The sequence below is a fragment of the Athene cunicularia genome (genome assembly GCF_003259725.1).
Source record: "Athene cunicularia isolate RWA chromosome 1 unlocalized genomic scaffold, athCun1 chr1_part2, whole genome shotgun sequence".
In the NCBI taxonomy this organism is placed as follows: Eukaryota; Metazoa; Chordata; class Aves; order Strigiformes; family Strigidae; genus Athene; species Athene cunicularia.
Genome location: NW_020799092.1, coordinates 39,789,198 through 39,812,875, shown reverse-complemented (window position 1 = coordinate 39,812,875; position 23,678 = coordinate 39,789,198). Strand labels below are relative to the sequence as shown.

The 23,678-nt window shown below is 36.9% G+C and overlaps 1 protein-coding gene across 4 annotated transcripts in view; it reads left to right on the top strand.

Annotated features, from left to right (window-relative positions):
* SYT1 (synaptotagmin 1) overlaps positions 1 to 23,678 on the top strand; it is a 277,485-nt gene that overhangs the window by 116,068 nt on the left and 137,739 nt on the right. Inside the window, exon 1 of one of the 4 annotated variants that reach the window (XM_026865095.1) lies at positions 18,051 to 18,057. The exons of the other annotated variants lie outside the window; for them this stretch is intronic. The gene's annotated coding sequence lies outside the window, so the exon portion shown is untranslated. Of the gene's footprint in view, positions 1 to 18,050; positions 18,058 to 23,678 lie in introns of those variants that run through there. 4 annotated transcript variants of the gene reach the window in all.

Genomic DNA, 23,678 nt, shown 5'->3' with positions numbered 1-23,678 from the left:
GCCATATATTTTAATTATAACATATTAGGGTATTTTTTTGTTTTCTTTATGATTTATCATGCCTATTTTCATTTTTGCCTGTGGTTTTTCAAAAACTGTAAATAATTTAGACATGTCCTAGATTTAGAAAATGATGTTTTAAAAATCTGTGATTTAAAATGTGCCTGGAAAGGGCACTTTATTGTACACAAAAAATGTTTCCTTGCTTTTGTGTTAAAAGATGATTTGGGCAATGTTATACCATTAGTCTGTCTGAGTAATATACAAGGATTTAGAGGATAATTTTAATGAAATGGTAATAAGGGGCATAAAGGTAATGGAAACCCACATGGAATTACCAAACGTAGAGCTTGCCAGAGTAAACTGACCACATTCTTTGATGAAATAGCTCTTTTTTTTTTGAGAAAGCAAGCTCAGTAAGTTTTATCTATATGGACTTTCTAGCATTTGATATGGAATCACATTTTTAAAAAGGTCTTAATTATGTTGTAAATGTGTACAGAGGCTGTAAACTATCAGAAGGGATAAACATGACGTTGGGCTGTATTTAAAGTTATTGGAGAGGAAGGAGGTTATTGGCACAATTCTTAAAGGAATATTGGTCTTGTATCAATATTATTCTTTTAGTAACTGGCCCCAAAAAGTCAGAAAACTTACAAAATTTGTTTCTAATACATATTGGAAAGTTTTGGCAGCTTGGAGAAGGAATGGTATCTTTAGGGATGAGGTTTGAGATTGAGGAGAGAATCGTTAGATAATGTGTATAAGTACAAAATGAAAGGGAACCAGTGAGAAAAAAATCTCTACCCTATCTGGGTTCTCATCCCTTGAAAACAACAAAAAAGGAAAAAAAATACCAGTTCAGGGGTGACTAGAGATACCGCCATGAAATACTGAAAGATTTCTAGGAGTTAATGGGCAAGATATTAAAGAAAAAATGAGATGTGTTAAGTTAGAAAGACACAGGTGAAATTCCACTTGGAATGCTATATAGAGTTCTTGGCATCACTCCTTCAGGGAGATAAAGCCATATTAGAGCAGACAAAGCGAAGGGTTATTAAAATGGTCAGGGGAAGAGAGAAACTCATTGCATAAGCAAAATCAGTTAATGATCAGATGTTCGTCACAGTTGTCATAATAGCCAAGGGTTGGACAGGCACCCTGGAGGTCAGCACAGTCTGGAAAATTAATTCAAGTAGAGCTCAAGTGGAGAACATGGCTTTCATGTACTGTTTGGAACCCTGTGCTATATTTTCTATGTTCTTTAGTATTCCATATAAGAAATTAAATTATTTGAGTTTTGACAATTTTTTAATCTTAGCTTTGTTCCAATTTGTGCCCTACATTAAACTTTGTGCATGTGTATGTCATTAAGCAGTATCTTCATGATCTGTCATTCTAGTAACTCACAACAATGAACAACAATCTTCACACTGTGATGAACCAAGGAACTCAGCATCTACTAAAAAAATACTTAGGAAGACAATCATTTAGTGACCCATCGTGTTCATATGAGTAGTTCTCTGTGATGGATCATTTCTGTGATAGAACCGAGTCCAAAGTTCAAGGCTAGCATTTTCACTGCTGGATGATTTGTATTCTGATTGCATTTATGCAGTGTCTTTAGTGAAAAGATAGCAGTGGAAAATCCCTGGGAGTTCAGTCTTATCCTTTCTAAGTGTTGTACTCCCTAACAGTATTTTTTCAATATTTTTGTAAGGGAATGGTCAGTATAGCACTTACCTAAGTGATAAAGGAAAAGCTGCATTGTGATTCATTGGAAAAATACCCTCTCTACAAAATAATTACATTTCAGAATAATATTAGGCTACTTTTATATTTGGATCCAGATTTTTGATTAAGATGTAGTCCAGTACTTTATTTATTTAGATATTTACGTTGAGCTGGGACTCCCACGTATTATTTGCTGTTCAAAATTACTCCATAACTACAGACTCCATACGAATCACTTATGAAGCTCTGGAAATGCCAAATATGAGTCAATGTTTGTGGTGTTTATCTGTACAACTCCAAGTCTTATTCCAGAATGGCAAATACTTCTGAAAAAAGATTGAAATTCAGCTGTCATCAAAGGTTGTATAGACTGAACCACTTAGCCCTGGCCTTGCTGGGGAGATGCAGCTGGGTGAAGGACAAGGAAACCCAGAAAAATAAATAATTTCACACAGATAATTGACCTTATTACCCTGCCTTTCTATAGGAAAGGGTCTGCCTTTTCTAAAATGCTTGTCTTCATCTGGTAATTTGAGGTTTTTTAACAAATCCTAGAAAGTGGTATTAGCCGGGGAGCTTTCCCAGTGTTAAGTGTGTAGAGTTAGCTCTACGAAGTCATATATAGTAGCCTAGTAATGTTAATGTGTACATCATTTGAAATATTCTGGGTATTCAGACATGGCACTACATTTTCAGCAGATGTTTCCCTCACTGAAAATTGCAAATTTGGAAATGACTCCCAGTTAAAAAAAACCCTTTCATCTATTATAATGACTCTCAATTCCTGTTTGAAGAGTTGCTGGGGGGCTTTTTTCTGTTTTGAAAAGACTCAGGATACTTGTTTTATCTAATCATCTCATGTCCTACTGTGTGCAGAGGTTTTATTGTCATTGCATTGTTCAGGGAATGAAATATACATGGATGATTATCTGTCTCTATCTAGACAGGCATTGGTGTCTGAGATGGCTTGATATTTTCCTTCTTGCCTTGAAATTTCATTCCTTCCTTCTAAAATATCAAATACGAGTTTCAACCCTGAAAAATATTTCTAGAATGATTACTGTTGTGAGTCGTTCTAAATTCTTAATTTCTCTTCAGAACTGGATCTCTTTATTTGTTCTTTCTGTGTTGTGAGTTCCCAGGCAAAGTTATTTTATTGAGCGTTCAGTGTCATTGAATTTAAGAACAGCAGCTTAGGCCTTCTGCCAAGTCAGTGTTTTGGGACTGAAATTGTCATTGTTTTTCTTAGTTGTTGAAAAAAAAAATGATGTTCAAACTTGAAGCCAAAGTCCTTTTCTGTAGAATTAATAATTATCCTGACATAATTTGCCATTTGTGCATGTGGCATAAATTTTGTGAGAACAGAGCAAGATGGGTTATAGTCCTAAAGAATCCCAGTTTTGTTTTCTGAGTTTATTTAACTGAGAATTCCTTGTGGGAAACAAGGTTTGTATGTTGTGAACTCGCTAGTCTGATGCCATATTTAGGCTGGCAAGAATCCTCATGCTTCCAATGATGGATGTTTTAATGGCTGGAAGCAAAATCTTTTACCCTTGATGAAATGGTATCCTGGGTTTCTGTATATATAAGGACTTTTTATCCTCATTTTTCTCCATTTCATGTTACTATCTGGAGGATTGACTATGGAAAAAGCAGCATCACACCCCTGAGTTCTAGCTAGCTGGCTGTATATTATCTTTTTTTACATTCTGACTTTATCTTTCAGTGTAACATTTTTGGTGTATATTGGTACTTAGAGAGCTATGGATGGCAGCGTATTTGCAATATTTTGATGTAAATATACTGGCATGGGAAATTTGGGAATAAGCTTTTCCATAATACTGTATACAAGCCTCATAAAGTTCTTTAATTTTTCTGTGCTTCAGTTACCCACGTACAAAACCAAGATAATATTTCCCTGCTGCCAACCATACTGTTCTTCCACGTCCCATACAACAAGAGAATACTCTGAATAGTTAGGAAAGAGAACTCAAAACATTTATAATTAGAGGCTTGGGAGAGGGTAATCCCATTAATCCTTTAAGAAAAAGGAGTGTTTGTTACTTTCTTATAACTGATTTGTTGCCATTACATGCAATGCCAGTTTCAAAAAAAAACCTCTAGCTTGGTTTGGCTTGGCATTTGGGTGGATATATCACAATACAAAATAATGAGGGCAGATTTAGATGATTCTGATAGCTTGCTAAAGGTACAGATGCAGTCACTTCCTGGTTTGCCTGAGCAAAATTCAAGTGAGAAAAAGCAAGGAAACCATATAAGAAAATGAAATATCAAATAGAAAAGTCAAGAAATGTGCTTGAAAAAACAGTTTTCAGTGTGTCCTATAACACAGTGAAAGCCGGTTATATCATCTGCCCATTTTCCCATCCCCATGCCCTCCAAAAGGCTAAACCCTTCCCACAGAATTGAACTATCTTTTCAGTTCTACAACTAGCACCTGCATATTGAAAACAATCAGCAGAAATGCATGCACTGGTTTAAGATGACTGAGGAAGAAACAGAGATTTCCGGACCGCAAAGTAGCCGCAGCCATGGCTGGGTGCATAGGGCATACACAGGGGTGTGGGAAACCCACTGACACGTCTTTCGGCTTCTTTCACCTCCCTGTTACATGTTCTAATCACTGACTATGGGAGCAGAGAGTGGAAGTATTTCAAACTTTGCTGAAAAGGGCTTTGTCAAATTCATCTCAGTGTTGAAGGGGGAAGAAAAAAATCTGCTTGAATTACTTTCACATGAGGAGAGAATTTCTTCCTGCTCAGAACTAGGCAATTTTAGATTGTGGGTCTCAAACACGTACAAACACACTTTCATGGTGTTTAACTGCAGGGTTTGGGTTGGAACCACTTCAGAATAATATTTTAACATTCCCATTATATATTTGAATAATACAGGAGTAAGATTTTGTCTATGGTATATATACATGTGTGTATTTTTACAGCCTGTATTATCATACAGATAACCGAAAAGCATTCTTTTTTTAAGAATTAGATGTAAAAAATCTCAAAATATAAATCCTGATGATCAATTTACATCTAGCTCTGACATCTAACGTGTCCCTTTCTTCATTAATAGAAGAAGCTGGGAGGGGTCAGGTAGAGCAGAAGAGTCAGAAGAGGATTAGAGCTGTGTTAGCTTTCTTTCCCCTCATGGCTTTGAACAGTTCTGTTGTCCTCATTGCCTCAGCGCCAACACCCTGTAATCCTGAGCAATACCTACAGCAGAAGGATTTGCTGTCTGAACACAAATGCCTGTGCTCGCCTACCTACTTCTTACAACACTGTCTGAAGATGTGTACCTGTTGGATCTGTTCCTTACTGTCTGATCATACTGCCTGGTGAAACAACTAAAATATGGCAAGAGTAATTAACAAAAGAAAACAAAATCTTCTGTTTTTCCTGGGCCTGCTGGGAACATACACACAGCCACAGGCTGTAGCTGACCCACTTCTTAATAAATCTCACAGCAAAAATGACACTGAGGCAGCTAATGCCATCTACTGACGAAAATAACACTACCACCAGGATAGTCAGCCTCAGAAGCTTTCTGGGCTGCTGGCATTATAAATAATCAGAACATTATGTACACCTCTTCGAGTATATATAAGTCGAGCTTGAGAAGTTAAATGAGATGCTTCAGAAATCAGGATTCATTTGTCTTAAGCTTGTTCTGCAGCAAGAAAGCTAAAATAATCTATTGTTAGAAAAGCCTTTCAATAACCTGATTTTCAAAACTGCTGAGTACCTTCTCTCCCATTGTCTTCAGTGAGACTTGTGTCTTCTCAGAATCTCTGAAAATCCATGCTGATACTGGTTTGCTAGAGATACTTTATATGCTGGAACTCGTTTAAAACAGAAGAAAAAAAAACAAACACCTTTCTCATCCCCATTCATTGTTGCAGTGAGTTATACTCAAGTGTGTTATAAAGCTAATTGTTTTCACTTCAGATGTGAGACCAGACTTTTTATTTCTGATACCTTAATATGAAGACATAATGAGTTTTAGGTATGTCTCTGCTTCATGATATCTGCAATTAACCACAATTTAAAATATTTTTTTCCTGTGTTTATATTATCAAATATATTGCTTCGATGCAACATGCAGAGAAATTTGCATTTGAAATAAGCCACATTTGCTGCTAAAAATCAGTCACTGAGCAAGGTGAGTTACATATAAAATACCAGCATCCTTCAGGTTAATAACAGAGAACGTTCTTTCTAATAATGAAGAATCACGTCTACATGGTAAATCAAATCAGTGTGCTCAGCTCTTTTCTTAGACAAATTATAAATCAAAGTCTCATTAAAACAGATGAGGTACTTAAGTATGTTTTTAAGTGGGGTGGTGTAACTTTAACTGGTGTCACTTTTCTTTGTGCTGAAATGTTAACACTTCTGAGGCAAAATCCTACTGGTGCGTGGGGCTTGATAACTTCATAGGAGGAGATGCTGCCTCTAGTCAAAGTGTATCTGCACTAACTGCCTTTCACCCAACAAAACCCTGACTGGATTAGTGCACTGGATCACTCTTTATTTGGCATTCTCTGTCCTTTTTTGTACACCAGATATCCAAAGCTGACTTCTGGGACAGCAACAACTTTGCAACAACTTTGCACATTCCCTCCTATTCCACAATGGGTCTCCATCCTTTATTCATGGCCTGTGGATGACTGCTTCACTCTGTAGCTTTAATATGGAGACAGCTTAAAATTTTATGGAACTTTCCACATTTTTTTCAGTTTTTCAGGAGAAAAGGACCATTGGTCAATTTGAGGACACAAGGTCTTTATCTCAAAAGGAACATGATGAAAAAATTGTCATAACGTAATAGGATATGGACTAGTATACAGGATCTGATATTTGTAGGTCATGTTTTTCAGGTCATCTTATGTAGTTCAAAGAATAAATGCAATTAATAGAATTCATTCACAATTTCTACTTTCACAGAATTTTACCTTTCTGTGCCAGAAGCATTTTCATTCCACTATATTAAATCTGTATTTGACATTCTACCATTCCTGATTTTAAGTAGCATTTGCCAAGATATCTACTGCATCAGATCAGAATAATTCTTAGTTTGACCAAAATCCCTCAATGGCCTAATTTATTACTTTTAATTTTTTTTTACCTAATATCTATCATAAATAATCAAAATTTGAGGTCATTATATAATCTTTACATTTTTAAAGATATCTTCCACTACTTTCATGTGATTTGTTCCCTTAAGTCTGTTATATAATAGTAATCTAAAGACTCATAGAATCGCTTTACAATTTTACAGATTTTTTTATTCTGTTTTTATTTGCACAGTCACTGTAGATGAGAAGTCAAAAAGATACATAAATTTGTATTAAAACAGTCTGTACTCATTGTTCAGATGTTTTTCAAGCCTCAAGATTTGACTGCTAATTACTTTTAAATTTAAAATACATATTGAGGACAATACCTCTCAGCAGTAAGTATGTTGAATAGCAGAATAATAGCAATCATTTCTACTTTTCCTTTAATAGGAAAAATTTCATGTATTGTACCGTTTCACGGGTGTTTACAAAACGTTAACTCAGTCTTGCATTGAGTTTCACTTTGTATGAGCAGTCAACTCCTGTTGATCTTGGATTAAGATCTGCAGGGCCTGTGAATAAGTAAGATTTACCTAAGGTTGGCTAGGACAGTTGAAGTGCTGTTGCAATTTACTTACAATATCCTATTAAAGTGATAAATTAATTTTTTTCTCTATAATTTTTAAATTGTTGAAATGGTCATGTAATTTATTATTACATGATAACTATGGTGGTTCTGAAACTCTGTATATATAGTCTTTAGGAGGGCATTTCTTGTTTTCGGTTATATTCCATGGTCCCAAAGAGCAATTTCTGTAGAAAATTGCTCTGACTGCTCACGTCATTCCTTTTGTTTGACTGGATATTTTCTTTTAGATATTGAAGATACATTTATTGTGAAGCTTGACAAAGAAATACATCTATCTACATATATAAAAATTATATATATTTAACCAAGATCCTGTACTATACGGGAGTTTTCCTAAACAAAATGCATTTTTTGAGACAAATGTAGAGTATTTTTGTTGCTTTTGTGTGAAGTTAAAATGTTGCCTAGTGTTTGCTGTGGTTCATACAATGTTTTGGGTTTCTGGCACAAATGAGATTTGTTCCATATTGGTTTAGTAGTGAAAAAACAATAGTATAGGGATGGGGGGGAGGTTTTTAGTTTAACTGGTTATATTGTTGTTTCCTTTGTTTTATAGAGTCATTTAGATTCTCTTAGTCAAGTTATTTATATTCAGAACATTTTCTGGTACTCACAGAGGACATATAGAAGAAAATATTGGAGGTCTCTTGGCAGCAATATATGCAGTAGGCAACTCACTGCTGTATCTAGGAATTTTTAAACAGCTCCATTACAAACTGTGCAGCACGTACAAGCATGGGTATTTTATTAGCTGTTACAAACTGGGGTACTGGTTTCAGAAAAAAACCTGCTTACCATTACATGATAATGCCTGGTTGTGAAGGATGAAGATTATGCAAAAAGCAGTCATAAAGAAGTTGTATTTATAAATAGAATACAAAGGTCCATTTTAAATTGCTTCATAAAATTTGATGGCTTAAAAAAAAACTGTGCCAAGCAAGCCAGTCTCTTGTTTTCCAGATGCATGGATTAGAGCAGGATTACTCAGCGGGTAGGAGGCACAGACTAGAAGTGGGTCAAAAGGATCATACCAGCTAATGGGGAGAATCTGGCAAAAATCCCCCGATCCCTGTGACAGAGCAGAAGCCTTGAATGGGGGCAAACCTACCCATACCTCACAGCTGTCCTACTCCCACTGGTTCTACTGGTTCTCCTGCTGCAAGCCAGCACCTGTGTAGTGCTTTCTGTACCTAACCTGCTTGCGTGTGGGGCCCATTCCTGCCAGAGATGATTACCAAAACCTGCCTCCTGTAGCTGCTTCAGGTTACCACGCAAACTGGGGAGACACTGAGAGGATGGGTTTCGTTTAGAGCCTGTGAACCAGAGCCACAGCAGACCGAGGTGAGAACCCAGGAGATCACTGTGGTGGGCTTGAGTGCCTTACCCTCAGGTTCACCATGTGGTGCTACTGAATCCTGCATTCTTGCCAGCTGCCTACTGCAAATTCTGTAGTGATCTGTGGAAAGAAACAAAAGAGTGTTATCCTTGTTTGTCTTTCTAATTAGTATTTCTCCCTAAGAATGAAATGTTAGTGCTGGATCTGAATTTTCTTGAAGTCAGTCCATTGCTGGGGTGCCTGTGACCACCTCATTCCTAAGTCTATATAGCTACATACAAAAAAAAAGGAGTCAGAGGGAGACAAGGCTCCTTACCCAGGCTTGTGGAAGACTGTTCACCCCGCCTGATTGTCTGCCAACGGAAATGGAGAGATGCTCCATCTCAGGAATATTCAAAGGAGACCCTGGAGAAATCCATTGCTGTCCTTTGAATGCCTCATATACACACCTTGCACATGGCATTAGACAACAAGGAGCATGCCTTCTCCTCACCTCTCCCTCCTCCCTGGCCCTGTTTCTTTTCCAAAAGGAAATCTGCCACCCAGCACCCTGAGGAGGGGAAAGTACTCACTGAGATGCCATGATGTGGTGCACACAGTGACTTCACACGATTTTAAGGTGCCAAGTCCAAAGGTACTTACCTTTGCCGGAAGATGGCAACAAGTAAAAAAGATCATTTCTCTTTCTTCTCCTTTCACCATTTAAATATGTAAGCCAGCACATTCAACAGTGTTGTGCAATAGGAGGGATCAAAACAAGACACTTTTTAAACTGAAAGATCTGTAGAATGTGTTCTCAGGATGATGATTAAAATACATAGACCACAAGAGAGAGCTCAGCATTGTATGTGTTATTTATTCATTCCTGCCACTTTTTACTTTTCTTCTTCTGACCTTTCTTAGGACTTGTGACTCATTCTTTTGTTGCACTGTTTTCCCTTCTTCCATATTTCACCTTCTCTCACTTTGTTCTTCTTTTGTTGTTTTTTTTTTTGTTTTGTTCTTTCTCCTGAATTGCACTCAACAATCACAACTCTCTGTCTGTCACCTTCTTCCATGACTGTTTTACTAACTCTAGCACTTTTTAAGTGCTTTATCCTTCAGTTTTATCCCTTGACACTTGCCCCTTTCAGGATTTCCTTTTCCTTCCCTTCATAGGTGTTTTTAGGTTAGCATTTTCCCTGCAGATTTGTCTGCTCTCCATCAGCAGTAGTACTGAATTCCCTCTGCAGTAGGAGGAAAGGGAGTGGGCAGATTCTAATTCCATCCTGAGGCAGCATCACCTGTAAAGAGAAGGAAACCTGCATCTGAATTCATCCCTGACTCTCTTTCTCCTGTTGGTACTGCCAGTGTCAGGGGAAGGAGATGACTTCAGAAGACTGAAATGACAGCCTGAAACATCAATTAAGGTCAAAGAGAAACCCAGTACCAGTCCTTTTAAATGCTGACTGGGTTTAAATGTTAATATTGAGCTTTGTGAGATATGGAGTTGGGGGATTTATAGCCTCACAAGTTTTTGATTCCATGCCCATTACTATTTAATTAGTTATTTCTCTTACTAGAAGTTGAATTCTGCTTTTGGTTTTTCTAGTGTTTGATCAGTGTATTCCACAATCTTCTTATCCAAAGTCTCTTAATAAATATTACATAACAGGAGTGGTTGAAAAAGTGTTCTAGTGGGGTGCATTGAATATTGAGCATTAGGCTCTACTGCTTAGCCATTACTTAGTCGAGTCCTCATTGATTTTGTATATAGTGTCTGAATTTTTGTGTACCTCTTATTTCTTCTCCAACAGATGAAGGAACAGTAGAGAAAAATCTCTCTGCCTAGTTAGAGCAGATATGGCTGAAAAGGCATTATTTGGGAACACCACTTCTGGATACTACCAGTCCCCAAATGCAGTTATGCAGTTGTTCAGATGCATCCATCTCAATGTACAAATCTAAACAGACTTTTTTTTTACATATATATATATATATATATATATAGTCATCAAAGGGAAGGCTGTGTTTAGGCCAGAAAAATGTTTCGCTTCAGGCAATAAAATTGTTCTTAAGCTTTTAATGTGTATTTTCTCTTCTGTCTCATCAGTGCCTTAGAAACACCTCAGAAAGCCAGGCTCCTGAGGTGCCTGGAACAGACACTGGGAAGGGGTTCAGCAAGCAGGGCTTAAAATAACACTTAAATGTAGGTACATAATGAAGAGAGGATAAAGATGATCATAGGTAGCAGCTGTGCGAGGCAAAACTGTATTTCACAGTAATTGTAGTGGCCTACTTGTGTCATCATAGGTTCAGTGCTATCCATGCTCTCTACTCTCTTCTGTTTCTCTATCAGTCTTTTGGCAATGATAGCAGATGCTCTTAGGACTAGTATGATGTGTCCAGATTAAGAAGAGAATGCTGAAAAATAGGAAACACCAGGGGACTGGGTAACTTGAATTTTACAAAAAGAACAAGCTTGTTTGCTCTAGCAAAACAAAGACTAAGAGGAATACAGAAAATATTGAAGTTATAAATACTAGCAGGGGAACAATACTATTGACGCTAAAAGACAACTCTGGCCGTGAATAAACTTAGACTGAAAATTAAAGGAAGCTTTCCAGCCATGAGAACAATGAGATTCACGAACAGTCATCCTGTAAATGTAGGAAGAGAAACGTCCTGAACTGAATTTAAGAGGATTTTGACAATTTCCTGAAAAGGACTATGTGACACTGTCAAGTACTGGAATCTCACTTTAATTGCCTTACCTCCCAGCTAACTTTCACTTTGGATTACGTTCTTTAAGAATTGAAGCGGTTTTAGTAGTTTTATAATACATGAGAGCATTTTTCGAAAATGCTTGTTTATACACATATGCGTTGTCTCTTATAAAAGGGATCCTGGAAAGCATTTTTTTGTAAAAGTTTGTACATGAAAGAATCAATTTAACCCTTTTCATGTCCTCTGAGCTATTTTCAGGGGGGGGGGGTTGAGTTTTTCTTATGGAAAAGTGGGAGGTGCTCTGTTCTACCAGTTAAAATTATTTTAGAGCCTGTACAAAAATTGACAAATTGTTCTAAAAATGAAAACATTTGCTCATTCATAGGATCTTACCCATCTGACACAATTAGAGTTCTTGAACATGGGAACCATGAACAAAGCTTGTACAACTCTATGAATCAGTCATTCTCAAATAATATCAGTTTTAAGAAGCTTTATTCTTTCCCCTTCACTTGTTTTTCGGTGTAGTTGGAATAAGCATTGTTTAAGCTTATCCACACACTCCAGTAAGATGTTACATTCCAGAAGATGCGTACTTCACTTTTAGACTGTACCTCCAACAGTCTCCAGTCTGTAGCTCCAGTGCATGACCCTATTTTGTCTGCCATTGTCACTGGGTTGCCCTTAATTATATTGATAAATTCAAAGACTTCCCATATGTAAAAGGCTAAAATGCGGCATCATATTTTGCTACTATGTTTTCCCTTCCATTTACATTTCTTCAAATGCCATGGAATTTTGTCACAGCGCCTTCATACATATGCATAACATGCCACTGCGGAAGACAGAACTCTTTATTTTTAGAACTTATGAAAAATGCATCCAAACTTCAAAGATGAATTAGAAATCAAGATTTCTGATTAGATATTTTGGGATTCAAATCATATGAGACCACTAGAATGCGGACAATAAAAATGGTGCTATTAATATATCTTTAGAGAGATAAAATATCTTGCATAAATCCCAAACAGTCTTCTAAGCATTTGGGAGACGGGAAATACAAAACATGAGCTAAAATGACAATTTTGCTGCCTATAGTTTGTACCTTGTGATAGTTTTAATATGATTGCATATTGTTTCTTTCCTGCTACATCACTAAAGATGTGAAATGTCCCGGAATAATCTGTGTTCTATATATTAGAATTCACTGAAACACAAACAGAAACCAAACATGAAGTAGTGTCATGATTTAAATTTTCTGTAAGCATTATGTGCTGACATAAATAAAGTTTAGGATTGAACTACTTTATTAGTATATTTATAATTGATGTAACATTATTATTATTTACACTTTGCTGGAAGTATTTGTTTTGTTAGCAGGTGAAAATCCACTAGCAGTTTTTGTAAATTTGGAGATTTTTTTATTAACTTTCATCTCTCAGATGTACAAATTTAAAGTCTTTATAATGAATTACTTTAATTAGAAATTTTAAATGTAAATCAAATACTACAGCCCATTGCTAATGTGTGCTTACTAAATTTTGCAGTATTTTGTATTACAAATATTGTCTGACTTCTCAAAAAAAAAAAAATTAACAGATTCTATTGTGAAACCTATTATGCTTATATGTTTATTGAACTGAAATAATGGGCTATCTAGAGCTAGTAGTATAAAACCAAAAATTACTGAATAGAAATTATTCTAAATCTTGAAACATAAACATCTCAAGATGAACAAATAAAAATGTCAAAACTGCATACCCAACAGTAGAATTTGTAAACAAACATTAACTCTTTTAGTCTTATTCTTGGTACCTTTAAGTCTTATATTTTATTTCCTGTTTTCAAGGAAAAAATCCAAGGTTGTTAAATTTGTGAAGGTTGTAAGATCTTTGAACTATGTCCAATGTACAGCTTGTGGAATTCATAAGCTTAACCATTTGAAGTGATTCACCAGTTTGCTCTTTCAATGATTATATAGTATGCTAGAGAAAATCTCTCTTCTGTGCTTGGAAACTGAACCCATAAAAAAAAAATCCTGCTCTGCAGTTTACAAGCTGTGCAGCAGAACAAAGATGTCAAAACAGAATCTGCAAAAAATTCTTACTATAAAAGTTTTCTTGGTTCAAAACTGCCCTCTCTATCGGATCAGTTCATTAACAACTAATGTTTGCCTGCCTAGAGCACTGCTTACTTACAAAATCTGCATATTAACTATAGTATTTACTTAGTTCTCCATCACAGTTCTCATAGATCCTCCCAAGACAAGGAAGGTGATTACTACATACGAGAAGAATCCATTTTTAACTACTTAGAGTTTATTCTCTTTAAACCGCCAAACATTTCAATGAGATCTACCCAAAACATAACAAATTTGCTACAATCTGCAGTTTGAGATGTGCTAAGAAAATATTGTCTTCAGGCATTCAAAACAAGAACTGTAATTATTACCGAGTGGCTGATGTGAAGAGATTCTTTTCAAGCATTAACTCTTCCTTTTACTTCATCTTTATTTCCCTGCCTTACACAATCAAAATAAAGCAAAACAAAGAAAAAATTCCGCACAAGGCAATAAAAATCAAAAGTTTCATTTAAAGGAAGGGATGATAAGCAGGAGCATACAAAAAACTCGTGAGGTTAGCCCTGAGTATACCAGGCACTAGGTTGTGACCATTAAAATTACTTAAAAGCAATATGCAATATGTTACTACAGGATGGAAGAAGTTATTCTACATCAGAAGTGAATTGGGTTGTTTAACTTCTTGGCTCTTGAACATTATAGCCATTTTAGTATAATTAAATGAAGATGAGTTGGATGACTATTACTTTCCCATATTTACAGGGCCTAACCATGATTCATACTTTACGTATAAAGTATGCAACAGAAATGTAGTAGATCTTGGAACATGGCCAAGTGCTGTTCCATGTTTATGAGTATACAGAAATATAGAGATACACTATACTAGATTAAACCTATATTCCATCTAGTTTAATGTAAGTTACTACCCATCCAATATAGTATATAAAGTCTAGCAGTATTTAGGATCAGATGCTTCAGGTAGGCATGCAAGAAATTCTAAATGAGCTTGTTGTGGAGTAATCTGTCATATGGGAAGTTAGTCCTAACCCTTTACTGCTGATTGCTTAATAAGTGCACAAAGAACTGAGACTTCATAGCTTTCCAGGGGTAGTAAAGTTAGTTTCAGAAGAGATTGTCACATTGCAATTCACTTCCCAAAGAGTACACCATATATCTCTCTGTTTACACAAAATACATTTTTTTGCTCTGTCTCATGTCTCAGAATTCTGAGAGAAGTTCTTGGTTGTGTATGCCTCGAACATAATCAAAGAAACCTGTTAAAATATAAACCCAAAAGAGTTTACAGGGATTTATAGTAACAAAAGTTAAAAATTGCTCCTGATATATTCCCAAGATACAATTTCCTTTTACCTTTTCAGTACTGGTTTCCATTATAAGTTGAACTGATGGGTTCAAAATACAGCCAATTAAATTTTGCACAGCATCATTAGGCTGCAGTACACAATGAGATGAACAGGTTTGCTAAAAAACAGTCCTTTATTTTCTATGCTATTATAACAACTCTTCTTACACAAATCTTTCAACAGTCCCATGTTATAATGAGACAGCCACTTTAAATTAAAATTTCCATCACTCCTAAACAGTTGCGACTTATGAAAAAGACCTGAAAAGAATTTATTATTATTCACTCCAGCTATGCTAAATAAGCAGATTTATTTGCTTCTGCTAAAGTGTTGAGCAGTTGAAGTTACACTCTGCAAACTGAACCACTTCCTTAGCCTGTTAGACAGATGCAGAGTATTGGGATCTATAAAAGCATTCTATCAAGTATTTATTTTGCACAGTAGTTAACATTCTTTGTTGCTTTTTTTGTTGTTGTTCTTCTAAAAGGACAATATTTGCATCAAGGACTGTCTGAAGTCTTGTCTTCCGTAACTGTGCTGACCCATTCTCGCATGTGTAGGTAGAACAAGTGCTGAAGAGGAGGCATGTTTGCTGGCGAAGTTACACCGTCTTCTGAAATTGGGTGACACAGGCTGACAAAAGCTGTTTCTGTCAGGATAACAGCATACCTTGGAAGTTTTGCTGACATGTCTGCACTGCAGAGATCAGCTGGCATAACTATGGCCTCAGTTAAATAAGCAAAACTGAATAAAAAGAACAGAAGAAGGAAGGGACATTTGATGAGAGGAAGGAGAGTTAAGACAGAGTTTTGCTGCATGGCGAAAGATTTACAAAGGTGTAGGAGGAGATTTTTTCAAAGGCATGAATGATATCTGTATAAATTTCACTTTCTGCTTATGAAAATCTCCTATTACACAAAGACTGAGGTAAGATAGAGGGGAATAATAAAGGGCAGGAGAGAATATCTGGAGGAGGGATCTGAAGAGATAGGCTGAAGATGGTTAATGAAGCAGAGAAATGTGATTCTTGGTGTTGCATGAGTCACACACCAGGAGAAGGAGAAGGAGAGTGAAACAACAGCCATGAGCAAAGGGAAGAGAAGAAGGTAAAACCACCAAGTAAGTAGAAAAAGAAACAGACGTTAATGCAGGTTGTGCTAGGATATCAGGTGATGACAAGGAAGAGTGTATGTGTCTAACCTCACCTGCACATAGATGCTGCTGCAATGCACCACAGGGTGCTGGTTCTAATTATCTAAACTGAAGGCCTGCTACAACATGTCATGGCTTCTGCTGAGGCTACACATGTAGATGTCAGGTGTAAATGCAGCCCTAAATGCCTTTTACGGTAGTATGTATATTTCAACACGATTCACCGCCTTTATTATTGACCAGATTCTCATTTCACAGCAGGTGTCACTTGCCCATTTTGTCACAGGAGAGCTTGTCACAAGAGGTGTGAGCAGGCTTCCACAGAAAGAAGCAAACTTCACCTACTGTGCCACCTTTGCCTGTCAGAAAGAACTAAATAGAGAAATAAATGTACCTGTCATGTTTCTAACCACTGCTCTAAATGCTAGGCAATAGTCACCCCTTGGTGAGCAGAGTATAGATACCGAAAAGCCCAGTATCCATTATTTCCCTGCTTTCTTACAGCTGGTTTTGTAAACAAGGCAGAGCATGTGCTGTTTCCCGTGTAGACTAGATTCAGAAACTATTGCTGATAACACCAAACTGAGCTGGAAAGTGGCTGTACTGTTAAATCTGAAACTTCTTGATTCAGGCATTGCAAAGGACCCAGTAAAATATGTAGTGATCTTATAACTACAGGTTCTTGTTATAGTACATTAAAAAAAAAAAAAAAGTAGAAATATAAAAGCTTCAGGAGTATCTTTTGAGAGTTTGGGATGATAACTTCAGTGTTCTTGTGGCACAGCCATAGGTAAGTTCTTTCTGAAGCGAGCTCTGACCAGAAGACTTAATGCTGTAGGGGAGTTCTTGTCAGCTGCAGTGTCTCACCTCCCAGGTCCCTACTTGGAATCCAGTCCACTCGGTCAGCAGAAAAGATGCTTTGTTGAGCTATTCCCATGTCACGGACAACATGCATTTCTTGAAGTGTTGTGTCATCACAGCTTACTTGGTAAAGTTGCATTAAGGGGCTACATCACCTCCCTGAGTTTTATTCCTCAAACTGTCCCCTGCTAATGATAAACTCATGGAACTGGAATGTGGGATAAACAAGTAGCTGCTGAGGCAATCACTGAGCTTTAATCAGGCATCTGGAACACAGAATAAGAAATTTTTGAGCAAGAGACGTAAGGAATACTTGTTGAATCCAAGCTAACCAAAAAAGCATCTTTACACTATACAGTTTTGACTGAAGTTTCACCCTGTGTGCAGGCAAAGGCATGCCGGTGCTTCAGCCCTCCTGATCCTTTCCTTCTGCTAAAGTTACAGCCTCCAATTTATTCCCATTAGCAACATCCACTGTCAGCCAGTGCCCAGCTGATATTGCAGTTCTTTGCTCTTTAGCATTTCTTTTACAAGAGCTGACAGTGTTTCAGAGAGAGGACACTCAGCTCCTTTGGAGACAGCCAGCTGCCACTATATTTTCTTCTCTCCCAGTGGTGTATTTTGGCAGTAGATTTCCTTTGCAGCTGTGACTACAATTTGCATTTGGAAAGTATTAGTTTAGAAAGAGAAGGTATTAACAGAGCTAACAATTACTGTTTTCAAATGGCTGGAAAGGTGATGAAACTTCCAGTCAGTGCTTGTGCTTGTGGATTAAAAACAAGTATCACTTATTGCCGTAAGTGCTGATTCTCTCTCCCACTGTGACACCTGCCAAAGGCTGAAACACGTATGCCACATTAGCACAGTTTTCAACAGGAAGGGACTTTTGGTGGGGACTTACTTCTCAGCCTGGCTCCAGGTTTGTCAAACCCTTCAAGGAAAGCTGGACTGCATGTGTGTAGGACAAGGAAGATGCACTTGCTCCTAACTTCCGAGGAGATGCCTTAGGTTTTGTACTTTAGGTGTTCTGTGAACTTAAAACCGTTGGCTTTGGAAAGGGCAGAAGACAAGAAAGAAGTGTTACTTAGTGTGTGTGTGTGTGTGTGTGTGTGTGTGTGTGTGTTAAAAGAACTAAATACAGTTTTCCATTTACAGAAAGTCTTTTTTGTCTAGGTTTAAAAAAATTTGAATTATCCTATTTGGTTTCTGGCAGCAAAGACATAAACAGAATGAAGTTCAAAATTATGTCATTTCAAGCTTTTATCTCTTCTTTTGCTAGCAATTAATAATAAACAAACAAGAATTACAGGCTTATAATTAAAGGTTTAGTAGTTGCTGCTTGGTTTAAAATGACCTTGAAGTGGTGTTCTGCTTTTTATCTTTCTTTTCTCTTTGCTAATGTACATTCCAGCTGGGCTAATTCCCTTTTCTTCTCCAAGGGCTTTGTTGAAGTGAAGGCAAAACTTCGACTTTCGTCTCTTCATATTTATGATAATCTTTTTCTCGTTACATTCTTAACATTTTACTTTCCTTTACATCCACTTTCCTTTCATTGTGTCCCTTGTGCTCCTAAGTCCAATTTTCTGCTTTTACCTCACAGTGCCTAAACTATCCATTCTATTCTGCTCTGTTTTCATCAAGAACCAAACCTTAGCAACTAGGTAACAGCCTGATACTGAAGATTTCTTCTTTTCACATACTATAATACATCTTTTTTCTTCCAAAGAGATTTCTGGAGCTCATCAAATGCCTGTGCTACAGAACAATGCATCCATGTGCTTTCTCTCAAATATCTTTTCACAGAGCTTTGAAATGCTAACTTATTTATTACTCTCTTCTAAAGAGAAAGCAAACAATTTCATCAATCATGTTGAATCCTTTTGTTCTCCCTTTTTATAATGTAGGTATAATCTCTAGAAAGGTCTTGACTGCAAGTTTTTTAGAGAAAGCCAAGGATTTTTTTTTATAATTAGTGTTGCATTCATTATAGAGGACCAAGTTCTTGCAAGTAGTACTAGCATTATAATTTGATTCCAGTCCTGTGTTTACTTGCTTTCATGAAGACAAAAGACCCATGCCACAAAGCAGAAACATATGTACTGAAAGGGTCTTAAAGGTCATGCTAGCCTCCCTGCATTCTGCTTCTGTTTTGGCTCAGTATCCTCATCCTTTTCCAGAACAATACCCTTTGATTTACGGATTGCAGAGGGCAAAAAACAGCTACCAGAGGCTGGAAATGAAGTTAAAATGATCGCTTGTCTGTCCCAGCCACTTTGTTCTCTTGAGCATATGAAGCATCAGGGAGCATGATCTCTGCCTTGTGTCATCCTCCTTATTGGCCAAGTTTACCAGCCAAGCAGTGGTAGCACACAACCTTGGAGGACATATATCTTTAGTGCTGAAGCTCCCCAACTGCAAGTCTGCTATGCCACACACTGATCAGCAGGCTACAGATCACATGATAGTGAAAATGATACTATTTTTTGCTAGAAGTTTGCTAAAGATGTATAGTTGTACACCAGCTATGGTGACCTAACAATGTGGGAACTGAGTACGTAACTAATTGTCTTCATTCTGTGCTGTGACAACAGATAATCTTATTTTCCTATGTACATATGATCAGGAAGTTTTTTGTTTTCATTCTTAAATGGATCATGGTTATACATTGGGGTTTGTGACCAATAAATTGTTATAATGCCATAGCTGTATATAGAGCTTCACGATAAACAAAATAGGGGAGAAAAAAGAAAACTAAACAAACAAAAAAAGCATTACCACATTGAAGCATTCAATTAGATAACATGCTCATCAAAGAAAATAAGATCTGAAACAGAACAGATTTTTCAAAATTATATCAATAAGACCTCTACACAAAGTAGAACTCTGTTTCTTTCATGTTCATTTGTTCACTTAAAACTGTTGTTTTTCTGCACGAAAGTTAACTGTATAGCACTTAGCATACACACAGCCCTTCTTCTGATGTCCCAGTTGGACAACTCTATAGGAAAACTTAGCGTATGTGAGCATGTGCACTAAGGTGTTTTAACTGCTAGAGATCTAACTGCAGTAGCAGTACCTGCTGCACTGGGTTAAAAAAACAAACTAACCCTACTGTAACCAAAGAGGTGTTCAGGGTGGGCCAAGTTGAATTACGGGTAGGTTAAGTACAATCTGCTCAAATTTCCATCCAGAGACTTGAAAAAACGAATTATCCTTCTTACAGGCTTTTGATGAACAGCACTTTCCCCCCAATAAGCGCTGAGTCAATGGTTTAAAACAAAGAGCACTGGCACTGGGCAGAAGGAATTAGCGCTCAGAACAAAATTGGGAAAGCCAGCAATAGCAATAAATCAGCCATGCCTATTAAGTAGGATTGCTGTCTCCCTCAGGTTGTTTTGGCAATAGTGCTAACCTTAGTTGCCCTCCTGCAGCAGTAAGTGGCTAATGAGGCAGAATGGTCTATCAATCACTGCTTTTCAGTCAGAATGCTACTGCAGACTGTTGTCCAAATTTAGGGTAGATCCATCCCTCTGTCTAAAAGGGCATGATACCCTGGGACTTTACCTGCCATCCTAAATGAGGCACTCAGGAGCTCTGCTTTCAGAATTCAGCCCAGGCATCTCAGTTGGCCTCAGTCCACCAAGTTTCTTTCAAAGCTGTGATGAACTTCCAGATGGGAGTGGGGGATATTCATGATCCAGAAGGGTCACACCATCAGAAAGAAACACAAGACTGCTTTTGTCACCCTATTTATACAAGCAGAGCAAATACAGGTTGTGGATTTGATTAGAGGATCCCTGATGCTGTGCATATAAATACCCCCACCTGCTCTCTACAACCTTGGGCTGTATCATAGCTTTAGACCAAGCCTCCCATATAATATCCAGAAGATGTGAGTACCTCAAAATGAGTTGCTCAGCAGCCAGCATGCTGAGAAGCTGCCTAATCAGCAGGGTATGCTAAAAACAGGAGTGACTCATACATCCCACTCCTCTGAACTGTCTCCAGTGCTTTCTTTCAGGTGATGTTTATGTCCTCTCCTGAAGGTGGACATGCAGGTCTCTTTTTTTCAAAAGCTGAACAGTGATGACTCTTCTCTTTCAGAGAAGCACAAATGAATGGAGGCAGCAACTTTGCTGTATGTAAAACTCAGTGATGGGAGAACTCACTCAATGAAGGTAACCTTAGGCTGAGGTCTGTCATCTATCCAAAGGAATTCAAAGCTACCTCGTGAGCTTTCTCTGGTCTAGAGAAAGAAAAGATGGGAACATGGACACACCAAGAGTTTCCATGTGCAAAAAACCTAAAAGTCTTAAATTTATGGAAAACCCTAAATTACCATTCAGTCCTTAACTTTATTTAAACAAAACATATCCAAGTAGTTTTCTTTTTTCCTTTTGTTTTGTTACTTCCTCATCTTTATTCTGAGGTTATGTTCTCTAGTATTGCTCATGTATGAGTTGGATACAACATTTTTGTGAATGGGATCCCTGCTAAATTGTTCATCTACAAAAATAATTGCAGAATGAGAAATAGTTGTACCAGCACCGGAAAGTAATGCTTATACTAATACTTTATAAACTGCCTCAGTTTGCGGTTATCAGTTGTTAAAATAATTTCAGATATATATATATATATAAAAGATGGCTTTCCAAAACACTGTAGGGAATGCATGATTATTAATCTCAAATTAGGATCTTTTTTCTTATTTTCAGTGGAAAAATGCTACAAGTTAGGAATTAATTGTCATGTAATTGATCGATAATTTTCCCTCCTGCTGTGTGTGGAAAGCTATTGCATGATGGCATATCATTCTCATCAGGAAGAAAGTGTCAGTCATTATGGGACAATTAATTCCAATTTCCACTATTTTTCTTCCGTATGCTGATAAGATTGCCTTCAAAGTGTAAGTACAGTAATTAACTATAAATATCAAATAACTTTTTTCTATTTTTAACTTAAAAAGGAGATCTAAATGTAGATACTTGCTGTGCCCCCATGCTCTTCTTTCCCGGACTGCTGACATTCATGAAGCAATAATTTTCATGTAGCTGCAATTAACAGAACCTGTCACAGTCAATCAGTTTACTTTCATGATTTTAGAGCATTGTTCCTGATTTCAGTGCTGATATGATATGGCTGAAGAAAATCCTAAAAAATCTTTTTATCAGCAATCACAATTTATGAAAATTGTGTATTTCTGCACAAACCCACCATCTGGTTCTAAGAAAATTCTTGATCTGTCATTGTTTGCTTTATTCGCAATGAAATCATAATACTTGGTTAGTCACCTTACAGTGAGCACAGTAGCATATCATTAATACGCATGTGGGAGGAATATACATTTGATGTATATATACAGAGAGATATATTTGTGTACACACAAGTACTTTACAGGTATCTGCTAAACTACTGAGATTTTTTAAAACCCAAATGCATCTACCTGAAAAGTCTGAATGTTTTATCACACAGAATTTGCAAAGCTTGATCTACAAAATTTACTCACATGTGACTATTTTTCCCATTAGTACACTTGGGTGACGCATTTTAAGGCTTTAATGCCAAGTACCAACTGTTTACATTTTTTCTAAATGCCAGCCATATAATGTAGGATCTGAAAAACTAGCTGAGCTGTTTCCTTCTTCCACCTACCACCAAGTAATTCTGCCCAAATTTCATGTGCTTGGCTACAAGGATATAAACCCATGCTTTCAACTGTAACTGTGTAATCTGCAGTAGATTCTCAAAGATATAATCAACTGGTCTATGAAATTTAGTTTATAACTGCATTCATGATGTAGAGGAGTAATTCGATCTTATGTGTTCCTGTTTTCTTATCTTTTGATGCTGCAGATATAACAGGAAAGCACTCGATGAATCTGGAATGTGGGACTCATTAAATTCAGCATATATGACTGAATATACATAAAGAGCAGATCTTTTTCAGAAGGAAGGTGCCATTTTTATATAGTCACTTTTCAGAGTAGAATCACACTCTGAGGTGCCAATTATTTCACAACCTAAGTCCAAGACTTAACTAATCTGTGAGGTAGCACTGAACTGAATATCTCAGCTCCCTATATTTGGTTCCTTAGTGCACGTACCATCCTGCTTGTTTGTAATTCATTTTACTAACCCCATGGTTACTGAGCACAGAAATTGGGACACGTCGGAAATCTCAATAGAAGGAAAATTCAAAGGGGAAATAGTGAATTTAGAGTCATGACAGATACCAAACCAAGAATATTAATAGCATTTCTCCGTATTATTTTACAGTTTCTGTTGTGTTGTTCCTTATGAATTTTACCATGTCATAGTTAGTCTCTATGGCACTTTACTAGTTTATAGGCTTTATTAGAGCCATTGATTGGACAGGAGCCAAATATGTGAATAAAAATTGATTTTATGCAATGTACATAACAATGAATTTATTATTTTAAAGGGCTTCATTATTTGTAGGATTACTCTAAAATGATTTTGGAACAGCAAGAATTCCCTGTGGACTGTATTAGAATTTCATGCTTAAATGCAGTTGAACACTAATTTTTATATGAATTCTTTTGTCTTACACTGCTGTATAAAGGAAGTCTGGAAGTAAATACCAAGGGAGTAGAAATGCAGATTACAGCTTCAGGAAACAAGATGCAAGCATGAAACTTGACAGAATGATCACGTGGAGGAAATTACTGTAGCTCCTTCCTCCCTCCCTCCCTCCT